General features: G+C 48.6%; 2 protein-coding genes across 3 annotated transcripts in view; both read right to left on the bottom strand.

The window, feature by feature from the left end:
* The window catches only part of LOC120683349, a 199433-nt gene that overhangs the window by 102285 nt on the left and 72152 nt on the right, over positions 1-24996 (bottom strand). The gene's annotated exons all lie outside the window — the stretch shown is intronic.
* Positions 1-24996, bottom strand: part of LOC120683347 — a 69972-nt gene that overhangs the window by 13902 nt on the left and 31074 nt on the right. The gene's annotated exons all lie outside the window — the stretch shown is intronic.

Below are 24996 nucleotides of genomic sequence, written 5' to 3'. Positions count from 1 at the left end.
CAAGAACACCTTTATCAGCAAGGCTAGAGTGATGTACTGTTGTTATGTTCTTGCACAGAATTGCACCGACTAAGTAAAGCATCGTCAAATCCTTCTGCGACAAATTTGGCACCCTTTGCCATGTTGGAAAATTCTCCCATACCTTCTTGTAGAAGATCGTCTCCCCTGACCTGTACTATTTCATTTCCTCTAAGCACTTAAGCAGATGTCCGGCCATTTTTCGTCCGAAAAAATGCTCCAACATTACATAAGAAAAGGAAAACTAACACTCAGGTGAATAATTAACATTTTGCGCGACCTCGCCTCCCTCGACGCAGCGCCATCCCTGCCACCGATGGGGTGCCGCCGCCTTCGCCTCATCGTGTCCTTTTTGTTTCTCCTGGTCCGAGCCCGAGGCTGAAGCCTAGTGAGATATATGTTGAGATGGGCCGAGACACAAAAAAACCTTGAATCTGAATGGAAGGTTTTGCTCTATTTTTTCTTTTCTTTGGGATTTCTCTTCAGAAGAATGTCTTTTGTTTTCCTCTCACTTCATGGAACTATGGATTGTGTCAAAGTTTTTGGGTGCACTAGTTCCATTTTAATGCTAAATTGTATTTCATGAGAGAATACTTTAAACTGTGGATACTGAATTTGTGGATACTTAAAAATGTATATATTGTGGCAGACAAAGAAGCTTATATGCATAGAGTTACTCATACATAGATGTTAATCACTGTGGAAACTGAATTCAGCAAATTCAGGATTCAGGCAATAATAGACGCCTAGAACTGTTTTAGATTTTTGAGGTGATGTCTAGTCTTCTATTTTTATACTTGTTTCTCTATATGAATATATGGTTATTTACTGATTTATTCTTGTGAGCTGTTTAGGCTGGCCCTGCTTGGAGCTATTGGATCCATTTTGTGTCCAACATTACATCTTCGCACTTTGTATTTTCAGTAAAATAGGTGCCATCAGCAGATATGGACCTAAACTTTAATTCCCTGCAAGCACGGAAAGGTACAGTGATGAAATAGATTGTATGAAATGAAATCCTTTGCAATATAAGTAAAATCAAAAACAAAATGTATACTGGTGCAAGCAGAGGTAGCAGCTAATTTCTGGATATCTTGCAGTGTGGCTGAGGATTCATCGAGTACAGAATTAGAGGGACAATGATTGGCCGGACAGAGTTCATCCTGTTTAACAAGCGCTGACTGGGATGACGACGATGTGTGTTACGCATTTTCAAGCCACTCATTCATTCACACTGAAGTGTGAATAACACTTGCACACGCTGAAGATCACGAGTACATGCAAAACATTCTTGCCCATCCCGATGGTGTCATGTAAAAACCTTCCGCTGGTTCGGTCAACTTTTGTCAACTTATCCATAGTCAAAATGGCGCCAGGGATGCATCACCGTCCTGGTGGCTGGTCCCAAGTGTTTGCCCGTTTCACTTTCAGACGGATTCACCATTGCAACACAACAAAGTTTAATTCAATGGAACATCCAGGCAGCAACCTGCTGTCAAGCACTCAAACCACCTGATCCCCTGCTGAAACTCAAACAAGTATCACCTAATTGAAACATAACCAAGCATTCACCTTTCTGAACAGTTGCAAAATCTGAAATGTTCCTTCGTTTGATCTACTAGAAAACAATCACCTCTATCTGATTCAAAGTGACTATAAATGTTAGGCACAGCACACAGACGACCGACACCACTAAGGAAGGCACGGTTATGTATTTGACATATCCAAAGGAAACACTCCGTGGGGGTTTGTACACCAAGGTTTACATACATTGGTTACTTGTGTGCCTATACATCTTTCTAATGACGCTGATCTGTGGGACCACACGACAACCTGCTTTGGGAAGAACAACATAAAGAGAACAGGAGATAAATGCATTGAGGAGAGAGCGGAGATCGTTAGGTTGTTTGTCGGTGTGTGTTCGCAACCGTAGTTGTCCCTAGTAGCCTTTTCAGCTCAGCTGAATAATGTTTACAGGTCACATGTTTCAAAATCCCGCCCTTGTTGGTGCATCAAGTTTTTAGAATTATGAAAATTAATGTCCCCAATTGAAGTAGTTGCTTTGAAGCAACAATAGTTATTGTCTTTTATTAGGGAAAAGTTTATTTCCACCCTCAAACTAGCACAATAGTCCGATTTTCAACCTTCACAGTAAAACCAGATACCGAGGTCCATCAAACTGTCGAAATTGGACAAATTTGACCCTAGTTTTGTATTATTTACACAATCAAAAAATTTTGATTGGATCTAAAAAAAATCAAAATTAATTTATTTTAAATTGAAAAATATGAAACTGGTACTAAATTTTTCTTAAAATGTACCAAAATTTTGAATCTTATTTATTAAAAAATAATAGGCATAGCTACAAGCAAATAACGGCTAGGAATAGAAAAATTGAATTCGAATAATTGACAAGTAGAGTACCAATAGACAGGTTACATTTTAAGAAAAATATTAGCACATATTTTTGTATTTTTATGATATAAAATAAATTACTTATAAATTTTTTAGTTTAAATTTTTAATTATATTTTAATTTCCATAAAATGAAAAACTACCTTTGAAACCACTCAAGAGGCCATATTTGTCCGCTTTTAACAATTGGATGGTCCTTGTTATCCATTATTTTTTAGTTGAAGGTTGAAAATGAAACTTTTATAATAATTCAAGGGTGTAAACAGGATTTCCCCCTTTTACTATGCTGCTCTATTCGAAAAGATAAAAGTAAACCAAATTGGCCGTAGAATTAGATTCGGAATGGTAGAACTAGATTGGAGCATGAGGTTTCATCCATGCGCCTTTCTTGGCCCAAGTTCTTTACACGTTGGTTTTGTAAAGAACGTGCTGGAAGAGCCTACCTAGGGATGATAATGGATCATGGCCTAATGCCCCTTCACAATCCAACGCTATCTGCAAGCCATTGAGACATCCATCATCAATAGTCGGATCACTATGCGGATATGGATGGTCTCGCTGAGCTTGGATATCAGAAGCATCCGAGAACCTTCCTTATCCCAAAGTTTCCCCTAGATTGCCAAGCGGTGGTGGCCACAAAGCCATGCCATCACCGAGCAGCCCGGTGACACGGTCTACCTGATGAGGCCCTGTAGCGGCCAACAGAACAGGTGTCAAGTACAAGAAGAAACAAGAATTACCATCATTTGAACTCTTACCTGGTTCCTAGTGGATCTGAAGAACATGGTCACCATTCTTGTCAAATATCTAGCAACAGCATACATGATCGATGGTGCATTTCCTTCGCTACGGTTGTTTCTCACCAGCCACAATGACCAACATTCCAAAGCAGCAGGGACATAGTGCGACATCATCACTTTCCAAGTAACGCTGCCCTAGTAAGAGTCCTCTCACCTATGCCACAAGACAAAATGCCGATTTATGAAGTCATTATCGATATATGGCCTGCAAGAAAGTTTACATATATAGCTCAAACTAAAGTTTCAACCTAAGGTATATCAAACACATATGAAGTTTCAACACATATGAAGTTTCAACCAAAGGTATATCAAACACATATGAAGGTGTTATTGCAAAGATGAAAGACTATGATGGAGATGGAAAACATATGGAGTAATTCATAACTTAAGTCTATCCCATACGGGTAATGACTACAAAGTATATTTTTTATTGTGATTGAAAATGAAAAAAAAATGAGAGAGAGAGGGAGAGAGAGAGTAAAGATAACTAATTTTGATTATTAGTTGTGAGATCAAATATATCCAATAATATTTACCGGATCATCTGTTTCCTTTTTCTCTTTCATTTTGAGACAAGCCAGAAAATGTGTGTGTTTTCATATTGTTAGGCGAACTCGTGAGCTTGAAGATCCACCTATATTTTTCTACTTTTCCATAGATAAGATCTGAACCATTATATTAATTATAATATCATGCCTATAGTTAGTTAGTTAGGAGATACATTTGGTGATCTGCACCATTATAGCATGTTCATATGATTAATGGATGACTAAATGTATTTTCACCGATCCATATGGGAATTTATTTTGAGTCTGTAGATAGTATAGAGTAGATACATTGATTCCTTGCTCTCACACTCGTCAAGCATCAATGCTAGCACATTAGAGGCACATTAGGGGTGATATTGGCATTTGAAATGATGTCTTTTATGGTTTTTATGGACACTATTAGATCCCGTGGGCGGGATCTGTTTCCTTTTTCCCTTGCAAGGTGGGCAGGTATATGACCCTGACCCATGGCCATCGCCTTATCCCTAAGTTTTTTATGCACACTATTAGATCCCGTGGCTGCTCCTATTAGTGCCAAAACTAACTTATCTTTTCTTGCAAATACAAGGTGTTGTTGTGGCAGAACCGCTTAAATTAAACCAACTTAAGTGCACTGACCATCATCTTTAGAACTAATATGGTCCATATTTACTTAAAATAGTTTAATCTTGACTATCTATCGGGTAAATCCCGATTCAACTACTGTAATCATGGATCGAAACATACACCGGAAGTCTCACAGAAGACGAACGCAGATGATACAAGCATACAGAGGTTCCCAAATTAAATTACAATTACTACTACAGAAAACCCTATCCCAAATGCCTCATCACCACCGGTTCTATTCTAACCGGCGGTGATGTGCTATCACTGCCAGCTCAAAATGGAGCCGGCGGTGATAGCCGTCATCATCGCCGGGTCTTATTACGACCCGACGGTGACAGATATGACGGGCATCACCGCCGGTTCGTAACACGACCCGGCGGTGATAGACGTTTATCACTGCCGGGTCGTGTTACGAATCGGCGGTGATGCGAACACCACCCCATATTATCCTCTCCCTCTCATTTTATTTTTTCCCAATCTTATCCTCTCACTCACCTCCTCCTCTGGTCCACCTCCCCACCGCTAACTCCCAGACCGCCTTTGGTCGCTACCGCCGCCGCCTCAGCCCCCAGGCCGCCTCCAGTGGCCGCCGCCACCGGCGGCGACGATGCAGGCAGCAGCAGCTGCCTGTTCGCCCCTCCCATGCCCTCCCACCTCTCTCTTCCCCCCAGCCTCCCACCTCCTCCAGGCGGGAAATCTTGTCGCCCCTTCACTGCCGCCGGCCACCGGGGCTGGATCCGGCCTTCTCCTCGCCGGATCCGAGGTACGCCTAGCCGGATATCAGGGGTCGCCACTATCGCTTGCCCCAGGGCGTGTGCTCCTGGTGGTCCCGGTGGCCGCAGGTCCGTGGCCGCCGCCGCCGCCACTCACCCCAGGCACTGTGTCTTCGGTGGCCGGGGACCTTGGGCCGCCGCTCCCCTCGGGGCGTCGTGCCTCCGATGGCTCGGATGGCCGAGGTGCCGTGGCCGCCACTGCTTGTCATGTGAACTAATCTGAGATGCTGCTTGTCTCATTCATGTTAGTTTCATGTTATTGTTTGACTTTCCTTGTGCCCTCTTTCAGTGTTCTCAGCTTGCAAACCTGAATTGTCAAGAGGGAGGATCTGTTCATCACAACCAAGGTTATCTAAATTGCAAAGCCCTACTCTCTGTACTAGGAAACCACCACTTCCTAATTGTGAATGATGAGTTGATGACAACTAATGTTTCTTTTTTTTCATTCTACTGAAATATCTCTGTTTGTTATGACTGTAGCTATGGAATTCAGATCACGGTCATGTGATTGAAGCCTGTAAGGACAGCTTGAAGAAGCTGCAGCTAGGTTATCTTGATCCCTATCTTGTTCACTTCCCAGTAGCTACTAGACATACTGGTAAATTCTAACTCTTAATTTTGCATAGTATTTAGGAAGATTTAATATGTATGTGTCTCACTGAATAGAGCATTTTGATTTCCTTCAGGAGTTGGTACAACTTCTAGTGCTCTTGGTGATGATAGTGTGCTTGACATTGATACCACTGTCTCATTGGAAACAACATGCCATGCGATGGAAGAACTTGTTTCTATGGGACTGGTCCGCAGCATTGGGATAAGGTAAATTGAAATGACATTTTTCTTGTTGCAGTTGTAGTTTTGTCTACATAGAAAGCATGCTTGATCATGTGCCTTTTATATGCAGCATCTCTAACAAGGTATGGTTCTTCCAAATCTTTCCAAATTTGCTGTTGCATTGCATACGTAATAGACAGGCACTTAGACAGATATAAGTAGCATTATAGATATCGTAAAAAAAAATTGTATGCAAGACTTCAATGTAATTCTTTCTAGACTTGAGTGTGTGGCACTCCTGAGACATGAAAATGGTGGTAAAAGACTAGTGTTTACTGAATTTCAGTTTGTAATATGCATTCTCTGTCCTAAGTTGAAAGGTCTTTTGGTTTAGAACTAGATATGTGCAGTAGGATGAATTGCTAGTTCTATCATTACTAGTTCTTTTCAATTTTGACAACTTCAACATGGCTGCCATCTGATGTATGAGCTCATATGGTTGAATTCTGCTGCTATAATTATATATTATATATGTTGTACAAATGATGCAATATTATTATATGAAAATATTTTTTTTGATGGGAAAAAAGTCTTCACCACCGGTTCCAGATACGAACCGGCGGTGATGGGTGCACATCACCAACGGTTGGCGCACGCATCACCGCCGGTTTATGAACCGGCGGTTATGAACCCCCTCCATCACCGCCAGTTCTGGAACTGGTGGTGATGGCCCTGCTATCACCATCGACTTAAATCCAACGGTACCCAAAACCGTTGGTGATGCACTTTTAGAACCGGCAGTGATAGGGGTGGCTGTAGTAGTGAATATAGAGTCTTACAATTAAGTTTGAAACACACTTTAATCGAGTTCAACATGCAGATAGTTGCAACAATAACTAATCGAATCAACGATACAAGGCGAGCTCCACATCTTGCCCACTGATGTGTTGCCAACCTACCTGAACTACAAGGAGAAGACGGGACCCACTCAATAGTCCAATTAGGAGTCAGAGGATGACCAGTCCAAGACACAGATCTCCTCAAAATCAGCAGGAACACAACCTGAAGTTTTGGATCACAATAACTACCCTGAGTATACTAATACTCGCAAGGCTTACCCAATTATATATGGACTATGCTTAGCTGACTCCTAATCATGCAAGGTTTTTGGTTGCTAGGTTTGTTTTTGCAAAAAAAACAACTAAAATAGATCCTTACTTTCATTATTTTAGCCATGATCAGAGTTACAACAATATTCTCTAGATTTGCAACATAAGTAACCATACAACGTGGAAAACAATTATTTAAGCAACAAATATCAGTTATAAGCACAATTCATCCTCCATTCTCATTATTACTTCTACGATGTGACATAGTGACTAAGGTTCTCTTATCCGAGAGGTACGGCGAATTGACTCAATTTACATCCTTGCAAGGGAAACCTAATCAGTGCATGCCACATTGGGCCACACGTGGCAACGTTTCCCGTCGTCACCCCGACCCTTGAATCATGCCTGCCAAAACCTGGGTGAGGAGCCCCACACGGTGAACCCGGGGTGAACCTAGTGAACCAGAGGGTGACTACAACCCCCGTTGTCATTCCAATTCCAGAGTAGCAAGTCATAATTCAAAAGGTCGTTGCAAATCTGGTACATCGGTTTACTGGTTCCCATTCTCCCAGCATGTGACTAGTACTGTTCAAACTTGACCAATAATGCCAATAATGGTAAAGTCCTCAATCGATATGATGGGGGCCATTTCCGAACAACAACATAAGGACCAACCACAACTACCCATCCAGTCTTCATTTATTAACCAGCGAAGCAATTCAAGAACTTTACCATTGGTAACAAGATCCTATTTCTCGTGAGTGACAGGAAATCTCCTGACTTCTACTGAGTTTCTAATTAGAAAAGCATTTATATCGACCTATGCATACTAGTAAGGACTCATAGGTACCTAGAGAGAAATCATGCATACTAAGTTTCCAAACAACATCTTGAAATGTAAATGCACAATACATAAATAAATAAGACATTGCATAGCTTTCAAGTTAGGGGTTATGCTCCAGGGCTTGCTTTGCAAGTCAGCGGGGTTAGCAACCTCTTTCGGAGCTTGATCAACTGCTTCTTCCAGCTGCTCTCCTGCTTGCTGCTTCTGAACCGGCTCAGCAACTAACTCGTAGAGTATGTCATTTGCTGCATCTACATGAATGAAAAAGATGCAATGCAATTTTTAGAACTTTGGTGCAATGATATGATGCATGAGTGCTCATGATGCAATAATGCAATGCAATTAAAAAGAAAAGTCATGACTGGGCAATCATTTACCGAGTAAACAAAATAAACAAGCTCATAAAAAAACAGTTTGGTGCTGATGTGTGAGTTCAGTTTTCAATCTTGTTTTAGCTTGAAGTGATTCCTTCAATTAAGCATTACAAAACTTGTTTAGAAAGGCTAAGCACATACATTTTTAGAAGGCTAAGCACATACATAAAGCAAGAACATGATCAATAGGGATTTTACATAACTAACAAGAGATTAAAACTAAGTTAATTAAAAGCAAACCATATTCTGTTCCTAAATGCAAGAACGTGAAAGGTAAACTGAACCAAACAACTTGCTGAATTTAAACAAACAGAAAAGAAATTAACTAGCAACAACACAAAAGGAAAAGCTATAGCTAGGAACTAAATAAATGTAAAAACTTAACATGCAGCAATAAACTGGTAACACAAACAAAACCAGCATGATAAGGTACTGATAAAGCATGAATTGACCAACAATTATTAACAATAGAAACTATTTATTTTATCCTTAGCAACAGAAACTGAACAATAAAAGATTTGCAGACATAGACATAGCTTCTGGACATGAAATGTTTACTGTGAACTTCACATGCAAAAGACAAGCTACTGCATAAATTTCATAATTTTTGGACTAACAATCTGCAGAAACTAATTAAACAAGCTTAAGCACATATTAAAATCTAACAGGGGTAAAAAGGACATTACACATGCATGAACATTTTTCCTATGTAGATTTAGATCCAGCCGAGCTAACAAAACTAGTTTTGATTTTTTAGCATTTTCCCTTGATTTTCTATGCAATTTATAAGTTTCAGCAGAATTAAACCATTTTTAGAAAACACCTAACCCTGACAACCCCTGACCGTCGAGCCCTACGGGTCAGAGGAGGCCCGGCCGGTCAAGGCCACGCAATGGCTAGCGGTTAGCCAGTGGCTCCTACCGGCGGGGGGGGGGGGGTGGAGTGTTGCGCACCCAGGCGGAGTCGGGGTGCTCGGTGGCGCGGCGTAGATGGTGCGATTGCGGCCCGCGACTAGTGGCGGCAGTGGCAGGCTGGCCAGCGCGGCGGCGCGGTGGGGGAGAAGTGTGGATAAAGGGCCGGGGAGGTGAGGGGGCCCACCACGAACGCATTTTGTAGGTCGGAAGGCGAGGTGGAGGGCCGGAGGAGGGTCGTCGATGAGCGGCCGAAGCTTCGGGCAGAGCTCCAATGGTGGCCGACCGGTACAGGGTCGAATCCAGCTAGGGAACAGCCGGATTCGGTCGGGTGAGTGGCGGGGAAGGTGGAGGGGGTGGTGAGGAGGCTTGGGACGCGAGGAATCAGAAGGGGATGGGGCGTGGCCGGCGGATTTCGGTCGGTGACGGAGGTGCTGCTCGGCTCAGCCCGAGCAAGAAGGGGAATCCTTAGGGGCGATGGAATGGGAATGGCGCTAGCCGCTGGGGAGTGGATAAGGCACTGGTGGAAGGCAAAACGGGTCGAGGCCAGCTGGTGTCAGGCTGAGGATTTTTTGTGCGGCACCATAGCCATACGTCGGCGAGCGCTCTGCCCGGTGGACCGAGGGAGGTGGAAGAGAGAGAGGTGATGGGGTCAACGAAGTTTGACTAGAACTCCAAATTTCATATTGAAACTTGAAAAATGGTCAAAATGAAAGTTGTGGAGGAAGAAAAGATGTACAAGACTGGTGTTGAACAAAAATTGATTTGAGCTTTGGATTTGGGATACAATAGGGTTAAAGCTCAGCCAAAGTTCAAAATTCAAACTCAACAAAACAACGGTTTGACCAGATTTTGATTGCAGTTTTGAACCACTAAATAAAGTTTTCACTAAAACCAAACCACACCACATTGAAGTACTAACATTGTGTCAGACCCGGGGCCATGGGATACCTGACGTGGCACAGATCTGTACGAGATATGGGATGGGGCATGTCCCATACCCTAACGTCATGTAAAGTACTCGTGTACAACTAGAACTAGTCGGCATAGAAGAACATACTCGAGTAGTACTCGAGAAGGACTCCTAAGCTAGTATCGATCTAGGGTTTCATGTAACCCTGCCCCCCTCCCCCCCAAGGCTGTATGAGGGCGGATAGGGACCCCCTCCAAATAATCTACAACCCTATGGCAATACAAACGACCACACAGGACGTAGGGTATTACGCTATTCACAGCCCGAACCTGTCTAAACTTCGTGTTGCTTGCACCATCGAGTTCCTGATCTTAGCGACTTCCTGTCTATAATCTACTACCTCAGGGTATCCCTAGGTAGGCTGACCGGTAAAACACCGACACATTGGACTACAAGTTTTACATTGGCCAAAAATTAAGTGTGTAGACAAAATAAATTATTAACATGCCTCAAAGATGGTTAAAATTTCAGGTAAAACACTTAAAAACATCGAGTTCTAACAATTGGGTTAAGCATGTCATTAGCAAGAATTGCACATAAAATTAATTTAAATGCATCTCATGGCATGAAATTTACAATGTAATTATGCATGCATGATTATTGCTAATGAAAATGTTTATGCCCATGATTAGCGACTGATGCAAAAGATTAACACCGGAGGTGTTACAGTTGTAGTACAGATAAATCATGGTATATCCCCATATTACATGAACAAAACCTAGAGAGAAAAAATATACTGAAGAAGCTTCCAGGTTATTTATACTTAGCTATCATCTCTGGTGATCTCTGCCGCCATTCACGTTACCAAAATTACCTCATTTGCTGGAGCACATAAAAAAGTTTGTGACCAGACCACGATATTTTTTTTTCATAAAACCACAATGCATGAGAAATTGAACATATGGGTTAAAAGTATAATGAAGAGACATATTTGTTTTATTTTTATTTATTATTTGTGAGATAGAAAATATGTCTTTTTTCTTGATTCATTGTGAGAACACAAGTCCTTTAGATAGAAGGGAAGATGCTTGAATTTTTGTTATATTTTACTTGGATCCCGTGGCTATAGTTTGTTAGGGATATATTATTTTTTATCTTTATAATTTCATCCTATAGCAGACTACATATATTTTTCTTTTTCATAGATTAGTCCGGGACTTTTCTCGAGGTCTATGATAAAGATATAGAGGTATGGATATACATATAGCTATATCATAGAAAAAAGATATGGTTAGATAGACATATAGATAGATATGTATTGGATAGTAAGTCATCGGTAAGATTACACAAAGCTACTAGTATAAGACAACCAATAAGGTTTTTAACTCAGCTCTCAGCTCCTTACTTCCTATTTGTGTCATCATAAATCCTTGGTGGAGGGTAAGCAGTCGCATTAAAAGGTTGAACCAATATGCACTAACAATGTTAATTGATAGATACAATGGTTAGATATGACAAGGTGTCCATGGATGATACAATGTAGTCTAAAAAGATAAAACCTTGGTTTTCTAGCATAAGATAAATATGTTTTTTTTATGGGATATGAGGGAAAGGCCCTACTGCTATGATTTTTAATATACTAAAAATGAAAAAAAACACTATTCAAAGGATCATGGAGGCTATTACACCTAGAGAAGAGAAAACAAAGGAGAAGAAAAGGAAACGAAGATTACATGGGTTCTAAAACCCTAAAAAAAAAGACAAATAGATGTACTATTGCATAACATTAATCAAAGGCCTACAACTAGGACTTACCTATAGAGATAATTCCCTATTTGACACAGGTAAAGTTGAGAATTACTTATTTGACACTGAAAATTTTGAACTTCTCTATTTGACACTGAGTTGAACTTTAGTTCCCAATTTGACACTTCAGTCCATTCTGTCGGTTAACTCACACAAACAGTAAGATGTGGACTCTCCTCTCTATTTTCTAGGCTAAAAGGACTATTAAATCACCTCCAAAATCCATAAAACTTTTTGCAGGGATCTAATGAATGGAGATGAATCCATTTTGAATAAAAACACATAAGTAGCATTTAAAATATTAAAAATTAAAATTCACCAAAATAGACCTTTGAAGCTTATCTAAATTTTTAGGGCACAACATTACTTTTCAAAAATTATGCAAAAATATATAATATTGCTACAATGGGATGAAAGAATTTATAATATTCCTACAATGGGCATCCCTCGGTAGGTTGCCGGTAAAACACCGACATTCATAATCATCCTTTTTTAACTTTCATCACTCAACAAGCACTAGTTCAGATGGAAGCTTACTCCCTTTGAAGGTCTATAGGTCCCAAATTCGAAACTCGGCAGTAGCAACTTAGGTGTTATTTCTCAAGATCTAGCAATAGGTGTATTTGACTAAGTCATAAGCCAAGCAGGTAACAGAGGCTGGCTGATGTGCCTTGACGGTGCTAGTTGGTGACTGGTGGGAACCTTCTACAGTCCACAAAAATTATAATTTTTATAATTATTTAGCTAATGTTTGAAGCTATTAATTTGTGAAGCTTTTCATATACTCGGCAATGAAGGATCTTGCATGGTTCATCAAATTTTATCCACAATAGTACATGGAACATCTTTCTAGAGGTATATCAGGACCTCTAACATAGAAAATGGAGAAAATTACTTGCATGGCCCTAGAGGAAATAGCACTTCCTTGTGTGGCCCTGAAAAAAATAAAACTTCCTTGTATGGCCTCCACTTTATTTTCTACCCCTTCTATGGCCTCCCGTCACCTGCCATTAGAAAATTCCGTCAACATCAGACGGAGTCCTGCCACCAGCCGTCTGCTCCCTCCTATGCTTTGCTGCCAATGCCACCAAGCCATCGAGAATGCTCCACATCCCCTGGTCCACTGAGACGCGGTGTTCCGGGGCCACACCGGGCAGCCGCCTCCGCTGATGCCGCCCGCTAGACGCCGACGCCGACGCTGCCCGGTACGTCACGCCACTGCCGCCGCTGCCCGCTACGCCGCACGGCTGACGCACCAACTCTTCTGTTCGTCCAAGACCGGTGGTGGCACCCTCCTTCTCCCCTGGCTATCGCGAGCGGAGGCATGGAGCGCTTGACGGATACCGCACCTCCCCATGGCAGGGAGGTCCTCCCCGAGGCTGGCGCAGAGCAAGGGCCCATGCGCGAGATTTGGCGGCGGCACCCTGCTTCTCCCCTGGTGAACGCGAGCGGAGGAGGATTGGAGCGCCCACCTCTCGGTGTCCTGACCCGGCGGGCCGGACCCAACTAGTGATGATGTTGTGTGTTCCTCATCTCAAATGTTGATGCAAGAGGCAATACTACGCACGGGTTTGTCCTGGTTCCGGCCGTGGGGCCGTACGTCCAGCAAAGGGGTGTGCGAGAGCACTGTACTGTCTTGCACCGGGGGGTGCCTGTAGTAGGGCGTACAAGCGAGGCGAGAGAGGGAGGAAAGCTCCCAAGTCTCTGCTAGAGGAGGAGTTTATTGAGGCGAGTGCCAATATCGGGGCTCAGAAGAGCGTATGTGCTCTGTGAGTACTGCTAAGCGTTGTGTTCTACCGAATGGGCCGACCCCCTTAAGGAAAAGCCCGCCTCCTCCTTTTATAGACACAAGGAGGGACGGTGTACATGCACAGGGGATCGTGGAAGTCGTCGTCTTCTCCCCGAATTGCGGGGGTGCAGTGGTCGAGCACTGTGGGGAGTACACTGTGGGGTATGGCGCCGGGCGTGGCAGTCGTCCTGGGCATCGTCCTTGGGCTTGCGGAGATTGCGCCGGCGTCCTGGCGGCTCCAGCGGGCGGCATGGTCGTTGCTGTGGGGGGGGTACCGTCCTCCAGGCGTGGTGTAGCGGCGTTCCGAGGGTCCTACAGGCCAGGGTCTTGTCCTGGTCGAGGCCGGAGCCACTTCCGAGGGTCGTGCCCATGCCGTTTGAGGGCTCCGCGGAAGGGAAAGTACGAAGGAGGTATGGGGAGTTGGCAGTATAGTAGCTGGAGCAGTGCCGAGCATGTCTTGCACTGCGTCGCAGGTTCCCACAGTGTCGTCACAGCGTCCGGAATGGCGGAGCAGTGACCGGAGTTGGCGGACGAGACTCCGGTCCCAACCACTGTGGGGAATGGCGGCCTGACGCCGTCTGACCCGGGCGCTGTGGAGGAGTGGTTGACATTAATACCTCCGTACGGCAGGCAGGTGAGCGGAAGGGCCATTTGTCCTTTCCGTCGAGGGGTGGCCTCGAGCGAGGCGGAGACGTTCTGCTTTCTCGAGGGCAGGCTTGCTACCCTCGAGCGAGGCAGAGACGATCCGCCTCCCCGAGGGTGGGCTCACTACCCTCGAGCGAGACGGAGACGCGGGGCGCAGTTGAGGGCTTCGGTGGGGAGCCCTTGAGCAAGGCGGAGATCACCCCGCGGGTCCGAGGGGGGTGTGGATGGGCCGCACTACGTACGTGGGCCACGTGTTGGGCTTCTTTGAGTCCTTTCCTTTCTTCCAGATTGGAAGGAGGCTGTAGGCCTTTGTGGGCCCGGTTGCCCAGCATGTGTTTGTGTTTTTAGGGCGATTTTAGTCCCCTGATTAGGGTGCCCCTAATCATGGACCCGACAGTAGCCCCCGAGCCTTTGGTCGAGTCAGGGGATTCGGCCAAAGGGTATTTCGGTGATTTTACCTCTTGATGTGATTGATCGGCGTCGCGTTCCCGACGGGCACGTCCGGGTGCTTGCCTGGTGGACGTGACAACTCGTCTGTCGGGGTAGTGCACCTACGGAAAAAGTACTCCGAGGCACGCGCGCCTTCTTGTTTTGTTTCGGGGATGAGATGCGTCAGCGTGCTGAGCAAGCCAGGGCCATGATGGCGCCTGCTGCTCTGCAGTTGGTGCTATTGCCGCGCTGTCCCGTGTTCAGGGTCTCAGCCCTGCTTTTCCTGGTTGCCTTGCGGCGCGCCGTTCGAGGGCAGTCGGCCAGCGCCGATGCTGCGCTGCTCAGCATCCAGGGGTTCGGCTTTGCCCTGTCCAGTCACATCTCGGCATGGTAACCGAGGGCATCTTTCGCTCGTGGGGTTCCGCACCGTCACGGGCGGTCCAAGCCTTCCCCTTGCGACAGTCTTAAGGCTTGGTACCCGACGCAGCTATAAATAGGGGTCATGGAACTCCTTTTCCTCTCTAACTTCCTTGCTCTTACTTCTAGCATCGCCTAAGTCTAGTAATGTTTCCCTTTGCCTTTCACGGTCGTCCCCCCGGACGGGGTGGCCTGGCTTCTTTAGGCTTTGATGCTAGAAGAATGCTTGCGAGCGGCGGGGGAAAGCTAGAGAGGGAGTGCTCACCATCCCTCGGCTTCAGTGGGATTAGCAGAAGAACATTGGGCCTGTGGGGCCCTGCCTCTGTGATGTCCCTCAGCCTGAAGGGGCGTTGAGACGCCTGACCATGGCGTCGGCACTAGGTTTGGTGGCTGTTCTTCGCATCGTCCCTCTTGGCGACAACGTCGCTCTCGGGGAAATGGTGCAGAGGGTGCTGTCTGCCAGCTTGACCCCCCGCAAGGTCTTCGGTGGAGGAGACGCTAGAAGAAAGCTTGCGAGGAGGGCATCCCGCCGGACCCGTGCGGTCTGGGGGCTGCTCCTCGCAATCCCGAGCAGCCTGGTCGTGATGTCAGCCAAGGACTCGGTGTTCTTCATCGACGCTTGCTCCTCCCCAAGACAGGGAAAATTGCCACGTAGGTGGCAATGCGTTTGTACTTTTCGACGGCTTCGAGCCGGTAACCCTTTGTAATCTTTGTTTGTAAAGAGCAATGAAGTCTCCTTCTCCTTCGCGGACAGGATGACCGAGGGTGTAAAGGTGTGCATCAGCCCCGTAGAGGCTTAGCCCTTCGAGGGTGCGACTCGGGTACTGACCGCGGTGGTCTTGGTTCGCCCTGCGGGGGCGCAACGGCGCTCCGGGGAGCATCGTTAGAGGAGTCCGATTCGGGATCGGGGTTTGTCGATGGAGAAGCAGTGAGGTGGCCACTCCGAGTTGCCTATGCAAATCATAGTCGCCTCGAGTACCATGGTGCCGCCGTTGGGCATGTCGACGTCATGCTGCTGAGGGCATTCGAGCAAGCCTGCAGAGGATTTTGGTCCTCGAATGTATGAAGTTTCCTTCGTGGGGGCACGCCAGCGCACCCGCGGGTGTAGCCACCGAGGCCTTGGAGGAGTGTTTGCACTCGTCCAAGGGCTATAAATGTCGCCCCAGGGTCTTTTTCAGCCGACATCAGCATTCCTTTCAGCCGGCCTCGGCGTTTTTCGTGCTGGCGCAGCGACTCAGAGTCCTGCTGAACCATCTGGCAGGCGCGCGTTAAAAGTGGGGGTTTTGATTAAACACGTGGAACTTCATAATCGACGGTTGTCGATCCATTCGAGGGTGTGGCCTGAGCCGCGGTGTGCGAGGAGCCCCCAAGCCCTGGCTCGCGTGAAGGCATTCAGGGGACCCTCGACTTTTATTACGACCCTCGTCGCCCTTCCGCAGGGTGGAGGGGTGAAGCGCACCATACTACCCATGCCCGGGCCGCGAGCTATTGCTGCTTCAGTGAGCTGCTAGCGGGTGGTTCAAGTGGACGTCCGTACCCCATTCAATAAGGATCGGCTCGTGGTCCATGGACACGTCACATAAAGCGCTCGCAAAGGTTCACTAGACGGGGCTCGGACCTGTTCGATAGGGTCCGAGGGCTCGATGCTCTCCCTCGATGGGATCCCCCTGCTAGGCACCCTCGACTGGCCTTGAACACTTCGTAGAATGTCTCGAACTCCACGTTCGAGGGTAGCCTGTACGGCACATCCATGTAGTCCCTGACTCTGGTGATCTGGGGTGCCTGTCGAACCCTCGACGGGCCAGGCTTCGAACCCCTAATCAGTAAGGCCTCGGAATAAAGTTCCTTCGAGGGTGAAGAGCCCCCGAAGGGAATATTCCGTCACGGTTTGCAGACGGCGCGGAGTCGTAGGTCGTGCGCGCGGGTCTTCCGCTGGTCTTGGGCGACGTGGCCCGGTACGTGCGGTGTAGTGCGGGCGCGCCTTTTCAGGCGGCATCCTCAGGTAGGCGAAGAGGCGTGGGCGGCGGCTGACGGATGGAACAGTGCTACAGTTGCGCCGCGCCTGTCGGTTACCGCGCCGTATTGCCAATTGCGCGCGTGGGTGACTCCGCGGTCGTGGGGCCCAGCCATCAGCGACAGCAAAACCTACCGCATTCAATGCGGTGGATTCGCGCCACGGCGGCGAATCCGCCCGTCTTGATGGATAAAACCGGGGAATGGGGGATTGTTTGGGCTCACCTGGCCACTGCGCCTTCGTTTCCCGTGCCTTCTCCGTCTTCCCTGCATCCTGAGCCCAGAGCTGAGAGCGAGAGGAGGAAGAAGGAGAGAGCGAGAGCGCACCTTAGGCACCGTAGAGCTTGCCTTCCCGCATCCCCCAGTGGTTCGAAGCGATGTCGGATGTCCAGGAGCCGTTGTCGTGGGGGAAGTCCACCGCCACCGCGGCAATATTGGAGCAGCTGGTCGCCGACAGGCTGCTGCCGGTGAACATCAACTCGGAGCGGCCGGTGTGGATTCCCCCGCGTCTGGAGGAGACCGAGCCGAATCCCCCCGAGGGCTACATCGTGAGCCTCGTGCGACTCCACGAGCGGGGATTCGGCGTCCCCGTCAGTAGATTCATGCGGGCGCTATGCGAGTACTACGGGGTGGAGCTGCACAACTTCGGCCCCACCTCCATCTCGCAGGCGGCGGTCTTCGTCGCTGTCTGTGAGGGGTATCTGGGGATCGAGGCACACTGGGATCTATGGATCCATTTGTTCCGCGGAGAGCTCTTCATCGAGAACGTGCGGGGCCAGCCGAAGAGGTTCGCCCGCGCCAGTGGTCTGATGCTCCGCTTGTGCCCAACCCGGAGGAATTTGTACATCCCCAATAGGATGACGACAAAAACTGCCGAGTGGACCCGAGGGTGGTTTTACCTGCGCAACTTCGGCAACCGGCTCCCGGCGTTTACCAACAAGGTGCTCCGGGAAAGGCCGGAGAAGTGGGACTGGGAGGTATCGCCTCCACCGCATCAGGCCAGGCTCGAGGTGCTCACTGACGCATTGCGGCATCGCGAACTTTCACCGGCAGAGGGTGATTCCTCTCACGGAGAGGAGCCTGCTGATTTTCGACCTCACCCCCAAGGCCTCGAGCGCAGGCTCGAGGACGTCGTACGTGCTGCTCCCCCGCGACGTCGCTACCCGGAGGGCGAAGAATGCGGTGGCGGAGTTCCCCGACAACCCGAATGATCTCTGGAGAGATCAAGATGCGCCCCGAGACGGGGTACCTTTCTGTGGTAAGTTCTAGTTTCAATTCATTGCCGATTTGTGCTTCTCCTCTCCCTTCTCCCTGTTTCTGACTTGGTTGCGTTTCGCAGGGGGTGAGCCACAGGGGCTACACCTCGAGGCCTCCGGTCCCGGAGGAACGCGAAGTCAACCGCCTGCACGCAGAGGCGGTGAAGAAGCAAAAGGATGCGGCGGAGGTGGCCGCCGCCAGGAAGAGGAAGAGGAAGGAAAAGCACGATAAGGCATGAAAAATTGCGCACGTGGAGGGAAAGCCGCGGCCCGCCACGCCTGAGTCCACCGAGGAGGAGGAGGGCTCCTCAGATGCCGAGATCAACTTCTCGGACGACGACGAGCCGGCGACTGGCGCGGGTTCCCCGCCGGTCTATCGAGGGGCTGGCGACGAGGATGTGCCCGTGACGCTGAGGCGAGGCTCACGTCGGGGTCGTTGGTGGATCCGCCCCTTGTAGTGGCGGGGCGGAGGTCGCCCACACCAGCGGCAGGATGAAGGTCGCCCACGCCGGCAGCGGGCGGGAGATCGATCGTCTACGCCCGTGACAGGACAGAGGTCGTCTCCACCAGCGACGGGTAGGAGGACACCCGCACCCGCGGTGTCGACGGGTGACGGCGGGTCCGCGGTGAGTGCGGAGACGCCCGCGCAGATAGCTTCGAGGCTCCAAGCCGATTCGAGGGTGACGCCCTCAGGTCAGTCATCGAGAGGCGTGTCACACCCTGAAACATTTGAATTTCAGGATGTGATTAAAATTAAAAATAAAACAACATTTTTCTCATAATTTTAAAATTTTCGCAACATTTATTTTTCTCCACAGAGAATTTAGTAAAAATAAAAAAATTGATGGGTTGTTTTTATAAAATTTAGCGAAAATGTTTTGTTGTTGTGCATCCATGCTGCCTTGCATTTGTTTTATTGTTTGTGGTTCAATTTTGAATTCAAATCTTTGAATTTGAATTTGAATTGAATCTTTTTCTTGGAAAAAAAATGGAAACCTCTCTCTCTCCTTCCCCATTTTGGCCAAGCCCAAATTCCCTCTCCTTTCTCCCTCTTTTCTTTTTCTTTCTGCGGGCCCAGCTCCACTTTCCCGGCCCAAACTGCAGCCCCGCCTGCTTCGCCACCCTTTCCCCCCTCCTCTCTCTGCCGCGCGGGGCCCGCCCGTCGGGGGGCGTCTCCTTCCTCCCGACCGACCCAGACCCGGCACGAGTCCGACCAACCAGGGCGCGCACCGCCCCGCTCCCTCACTTGGCGCGCACGCCAAGACTCGTGGCTGCCCCTATTTATAGCCCCGTACCGCCCCCTTGGACCCCCCTCTAGACCCTCTTCGAGCCGCAGCCGCCCTAGTTCGCGCAAACCCTAGCCGCCGCCATTGATCGGAGCTCGGGTTCACGTTGCGCCGCCACTCCGCCGCTCCTCCTCGACAAGTTCACCGACCCGTAGTTTCGCGTTGAGGTGGGAATTCTCTTCGACCCGTTCTCTCCCTCTCTCTCTCACTCTTTTCCGCAAGGAACCGCTCGCCGGAGCTCCGCCGCGTCTGCTCGTCGCCGCGCGCCTTGCTCCGCTCGCCTAGGTCCTGCGCAGGTGCCCTAGATGGCTTCGCCGTATCGCGCGCGTGCTCCCCAACATAAGCTCGAGCCGAAACCCTGCCCGAACGGCCGTTTTGGCCTATGCCGGCGACCCCGCCGCCGCACACCGTAGCCAGCCTCGCCGCCGGCAGCTCAGCGCCGCCGGCAGCTCAGCGCCGCCGGCAGCTCAGCGCCGCCGGCAGCTCGCCCCGAGCCTCCCTGGCCGTCCGATCTAAAATCGACGGGCGAGATTAGATCCAAAACTGAGTCAATGTCCTGGATACCGGTCAACCCTAGACGTTTTGCAAAAAGACCCCTCTGTATTCTCAAAATCAACTCGCCGTCCTGCTCTGTTCAAAAATAATTCTGTTTAAGTCCTTTATTTTCTGATTTAGCCCCTGCCTTTTCCTCAAATTGAACCCGCAGTCCGAGACCCCTAGTTTTGCATACTGACCCCTGAAGATTAGGTTTAATTATGTTTAGGTCCCTGGTTTCTTCAAATCTAGCCCCTGGAAGTTCAAAACTCTCACAAACAAGCTCCTGGTGCACTGTTTTAGCCATATCTTTCACGTTTTAACTCCGTTTTCATCAATTCTCGCGCTCACGTGATCCTTGCAATGTGTGCGATAGCTTTATGACCTTGTTATCCTCTGTGAGCATAGTTTTCTATGTCTTGCAAATCTTTTCCGTTAGTCCTTAACCCCTTGGTTAATCACGACTAAATCCCTACTCATTGTTTATCCCATAGTTTCCACGTCCTTGCTCCGTTTTCCGTGTTTCTTGCGCCTTCGTAACCATAGCAACGAGCCCTATCCTTTAGTACATTCTATTAAAGCCTTTCTTTTATTCTGGTGTATTGTTCTTAGTTGTACTTGTTGTTTGCTTTGTATGTTTGCTCGATGATTGCTCCGAGTAGAAGGATCGTTGTTTGAAGATTGAAGATCAAGAGTTCCAGATGAGCAAAAGCTGAAGTGCAGTAAGAGTAGTTTATCATTGGAGAAAGGCAAGTGACCCTAACCATACTTCTGTCTATGCTTTATTTAAAAGATTATATGTTTAATTGGAACATGGAGAACCACCCAAGAAAATAGTACAACCACAATACTATATGGCTCTGGTCTTGGCTGATTAATTAGAGACTCTAGCTTGTGACAGTCTTACCGAAAGGGCAAGAGGGGATGCATCGACGGGGTATAGCTCGGTCCTCTTGGGGCAATTGGTATTGTTTAATGGTCCTTTGGCAAGGTACCACCTCATTAGGACAGTGTTATGACCGCTTTGACTTGAATCCTTAGCGGATTGTCATAGGTTAGGGAATCTTTGTAAAGGCCTCGTAGCGTCCCTATGCAGTCACACCTAGGAAGTGTGGTATTGTGCCTAGCTAGCACATTGCGTGGTTGGGTTCAAAGTTCTTCGGAACTTTTACGCGAATTGTGGTGAAAGTGTACAACCTCTGCAGAGTTAAAACTAACCGGTTAGCCGTGCTCACGGTCAAGAGCGGCTTGGACCCTCACATGATTAATAAACTTAAAGATGGATATAAATCACATTCTGGTTATTTCTTGTGGCCTTGCTGAGTACCAACCATAAGTGTACTCACCCTTGCTTATTGCTGCTCAGAAGGAGAAGGTTTATGAAGTTTTTTTGAAGATGTTGCTGAGTTCTAGGCGTACGCAACCCCCAGTCGATTGCCTGTGAAGTTTGGAGCCTTCGTTTCCAGGATAAGCTGTATAACTCTGATAGTCTTTTATTTGTTGTTTTTTTCTTCTTTTATGTGATACTGTTACTGATTATTCACTTATAATGTCTCTATATGTATGAAACTTGATCTTGGCATACATATAGTTATGCATTCGGTTTTCTTCTTAAAACCGGGTGTGATAGAAGTGTCAGTGTGCCACGGGCCCGAAGGAGCGGCTCGGGCAAGCGCAGCATGAGCGCCCGGTTAGGGTAAGATTTTTTGATTTTATTCTTCGCATTCGTTTAGTCGATCTCCCAATCCTGCTGACTTCAACGCTTCTTCCCTAATTACCAGCTCTGAGGCCATCGCCAGGGATGCAGCCCAGCTTGCGCCGACCAAGGCCCTCAAGACCGGGGCGCGCGCCACGCCGCACACAGAACCGCAGCCCCTGCCCATCGTGGACATTGTGGCGGAGGCCGCGAAGCTCCAGGAGGCGATGGCTCGAGGGGCCCAGAAGGCCCAACAGGTTCGAGCGCCAGAGAGCAGGGGCGACGCCGGCCAGGGCAGTGCTGTAACGGCCGCTCAGGCTAATGCCGAGGGGGAGGTCGAACGGGGCGGCGCAAATGACGCCACCCGGCCGGACGTCAAAGTCGAGGCCGGTCGGGGCGGCGCGGATAGCGCCGCCCGGCTAATCGCAGGATAAGGAGCTGGTGGGGACGCCTCGGAGTGCCCCGCCAGCCAAGTAGAGGTGGAGACCTTCGTCCTCGAGCCCCCGAGGGCTGGGGTCGAGGGCGTCACGGAGGAGGAGTAGGCGCCAAGGGCGCTGGCAGCGGAGGAAACCTGCGTCCCGGAGCCTGCGTGGGGACGGGACGACGGTGTTGTTGCAGCGGTGACGGCGCAAACGGCGCCGGAGAACGTGGTGCTGGTGGTGCAACTGCCGGAGAGCAGCGAGGAGTTCGGGGACTTGAGGGACATTGACCCTGCTGTTGCGGACAGCACCGCCGACCGGATTGCCGAGTTCACGTCGTCCTCCGAGGAGGTACTCAACTCGAGGACGTCCGAGGGGCCCCGTCATGGGGCGATCATCCAGTCCGGGGTCCCCTTGGAGTTTCTTCGCAACGAGCAGGAGGAGGAAGCCATCTGGAAGGCGCAGTTCGAGGCTGGCTCTCAGATTCTGGGCCACCTCGACCGCGCCTTGGAGCTCCATAGAATGACGGATTTCCATATCAGCCAGGTAGGTGGCTCTCTCCCCGGAATTGTTTGTATTTGGCCTTGATTTTGTGCGTTTCATTTACGCTCTTCCACTTGCAGCGTCTGAGGGACATTTCACGCAAAAAGAGCGACGAGCTGACCCGGCTGTACTCCCAAATGCACTGGCTTGGGCAGCACAATGCCGACTTGGTGCTCAAGAACATCGACGCCAACACCAAGATGACAGATCTGGGGGTGCGTCAGCGGGCACTAGAGGAAGAGCTGGCGCGGACCGCCGGCGAGCGCGACGTCCAGAGGGCCGCGGCGGAGCAGAAGGCTCAGGAGGCCGAGGCGCAGACTACTGAGCTGCAGCGTGTTAGGACGGCGCTCGAGCAGAAGGAGGACGAGCTCCAACACAAGGAGGCCGAGCTCCAAGGCAAGGAGGCCTAGCTCCAGTGCGAGAAGGCGACCGTCGCCATGCTCTCCGGGACCCTTAAGGAAAAGTGCAAAGCCCTCGAGGAAAAGGAGGTGGCCATCCGGAACGCGGAGGCCGCCCTCAAGGAGAAGGAGGACTCCTTGTCCTCGCTCAAAGAGGCCGCCCGAGTCCAGCAGGAGGAAGCGCAGAAGAATATCGCGGGTGAGCGCTTGAGATTTTGCTGTTGTTGGATCCTAATTTATCACAGCTTATCTTGGTTCCTTTGATCAGAGCTGAGGCAGAGAGTAGCGGACGAGATTGCAGCGAAGGAGGCGGTCAACACCGCGCTCATGGCGGCGCAGGCTGAATACACTGACCTAGAGCGGACCGCTATGAGCGTGTGCCAGGAGCTCGAGGGGGAGGGTGCCGTGTCTGGTAGCTCGGTGATCAGCCGCCTGCGAGCGCTAGGTGGCCAGATCGCCGAGCACGCCAAGAGCACCTTCCAACTTGGTGTCCTGCGAGCCCTCGCCGTGGCCTCGACGCACTACATCATGGACCTCCAGAGAGTGTCGTCGGGGTACGTGGTCCCCAACGACGCCAGCCCGGACACTGCGTCGGCCATCATGGGCTTCACTAAATCTAAACAGCCCAATAAACTTGCAGCATCTACAAATTCTGGAGGTTTTTAGGACAAGGCTACAGGTTCCTTTCTTCATGGAGATTATCATATTAATGTGCTACTAGAGCATATGGGGATCTCGTACTGTCCATGTCCTCATCTTTGATTCAGAGGCACAAAACTATTCAAGATGTACAAGAGAGTTTCAAATTCCATTTTTCTTTGGTTATTCATAGGGCAGAGTCAAAGCATTATCATGCCATATGAAAGCTTGGCTAGAATCTTATGTGACTTAGGCCTGGCTTGTAACTAACTTCTTTATTCTTGTTAATATATCTAGTAGGGGGATCCACCCCTCCTGTTTCATCAAAAAAACTTACTGTAGCTAAGAGAAATGCAGAAGGACTAAAGGAGGATTTTTTTTCGCGACCGTGCCTGAGCACGTTTTTCATTAAGAGGAAAAAAACAGTTACAATTACAAAAGGGTTAGTTACAGAGAAGCGGAACCAACCCCCAAAACACAGCATGCTAAATAATCACATGGTGACATCTGCGCAACCTGAAAGCTGGCCTAAAGAACCTGCAGCTACTTCTAGGCACCTAAATCCTGCATGGTACCAAGCAACAATCTCGTCGGCCACCATAACTAAAACATCCTGAATTGTTTGCACTCGACCATCAAAGATCCTATTATTCCTTTCTTTCCAAAGAAGCCAGCAGACCAGAACCACAAATGAATCAAAGCACCTACGAGCATCCTTAAAGGACTAAAGGAGTGAAACCGAGAGGGCACCGTGCGCGTTCAATGGGTCCATATTTATTCTGCAATCTTAGCCAAAATTAGTGATGTAGAACAAAACTATACGGCTAAATTATGATCACTGTGATGATGACAGAGTCTCATCTGATGCATGACGATGCACTTATTATATTGTGATATATATATGTGACTTTATTAAACAGAGCGATGCGAGTTCGCCATTGGGAAGGTGTACTTGAGAAGGACAAGCCGACAAGGTGATCATCTTCAGCTGCTTCAACGAATGTCAACAAGTTCAGCTGCTACCTCGGGTGCAAGTGTGCAA

Source organism: Panicum virgatum, chromosome 7N, assembly GCF_016808335.1.
Source record: "Panicum virgatum strain AP13 chromosome 7N, P.virgatum_v5, whole genome shotgun sequence".
In the NCBI taxonomy this organism is placed as follows: Eukaryota; Viridiplantae; Streptophyta; class Magnoliopsida; order Poales; family Poaceae; genus Panicum; species Panicum virgatum.
This window is presented reverse-complemented; position numbering and strand designations above follow the sequence as displayed.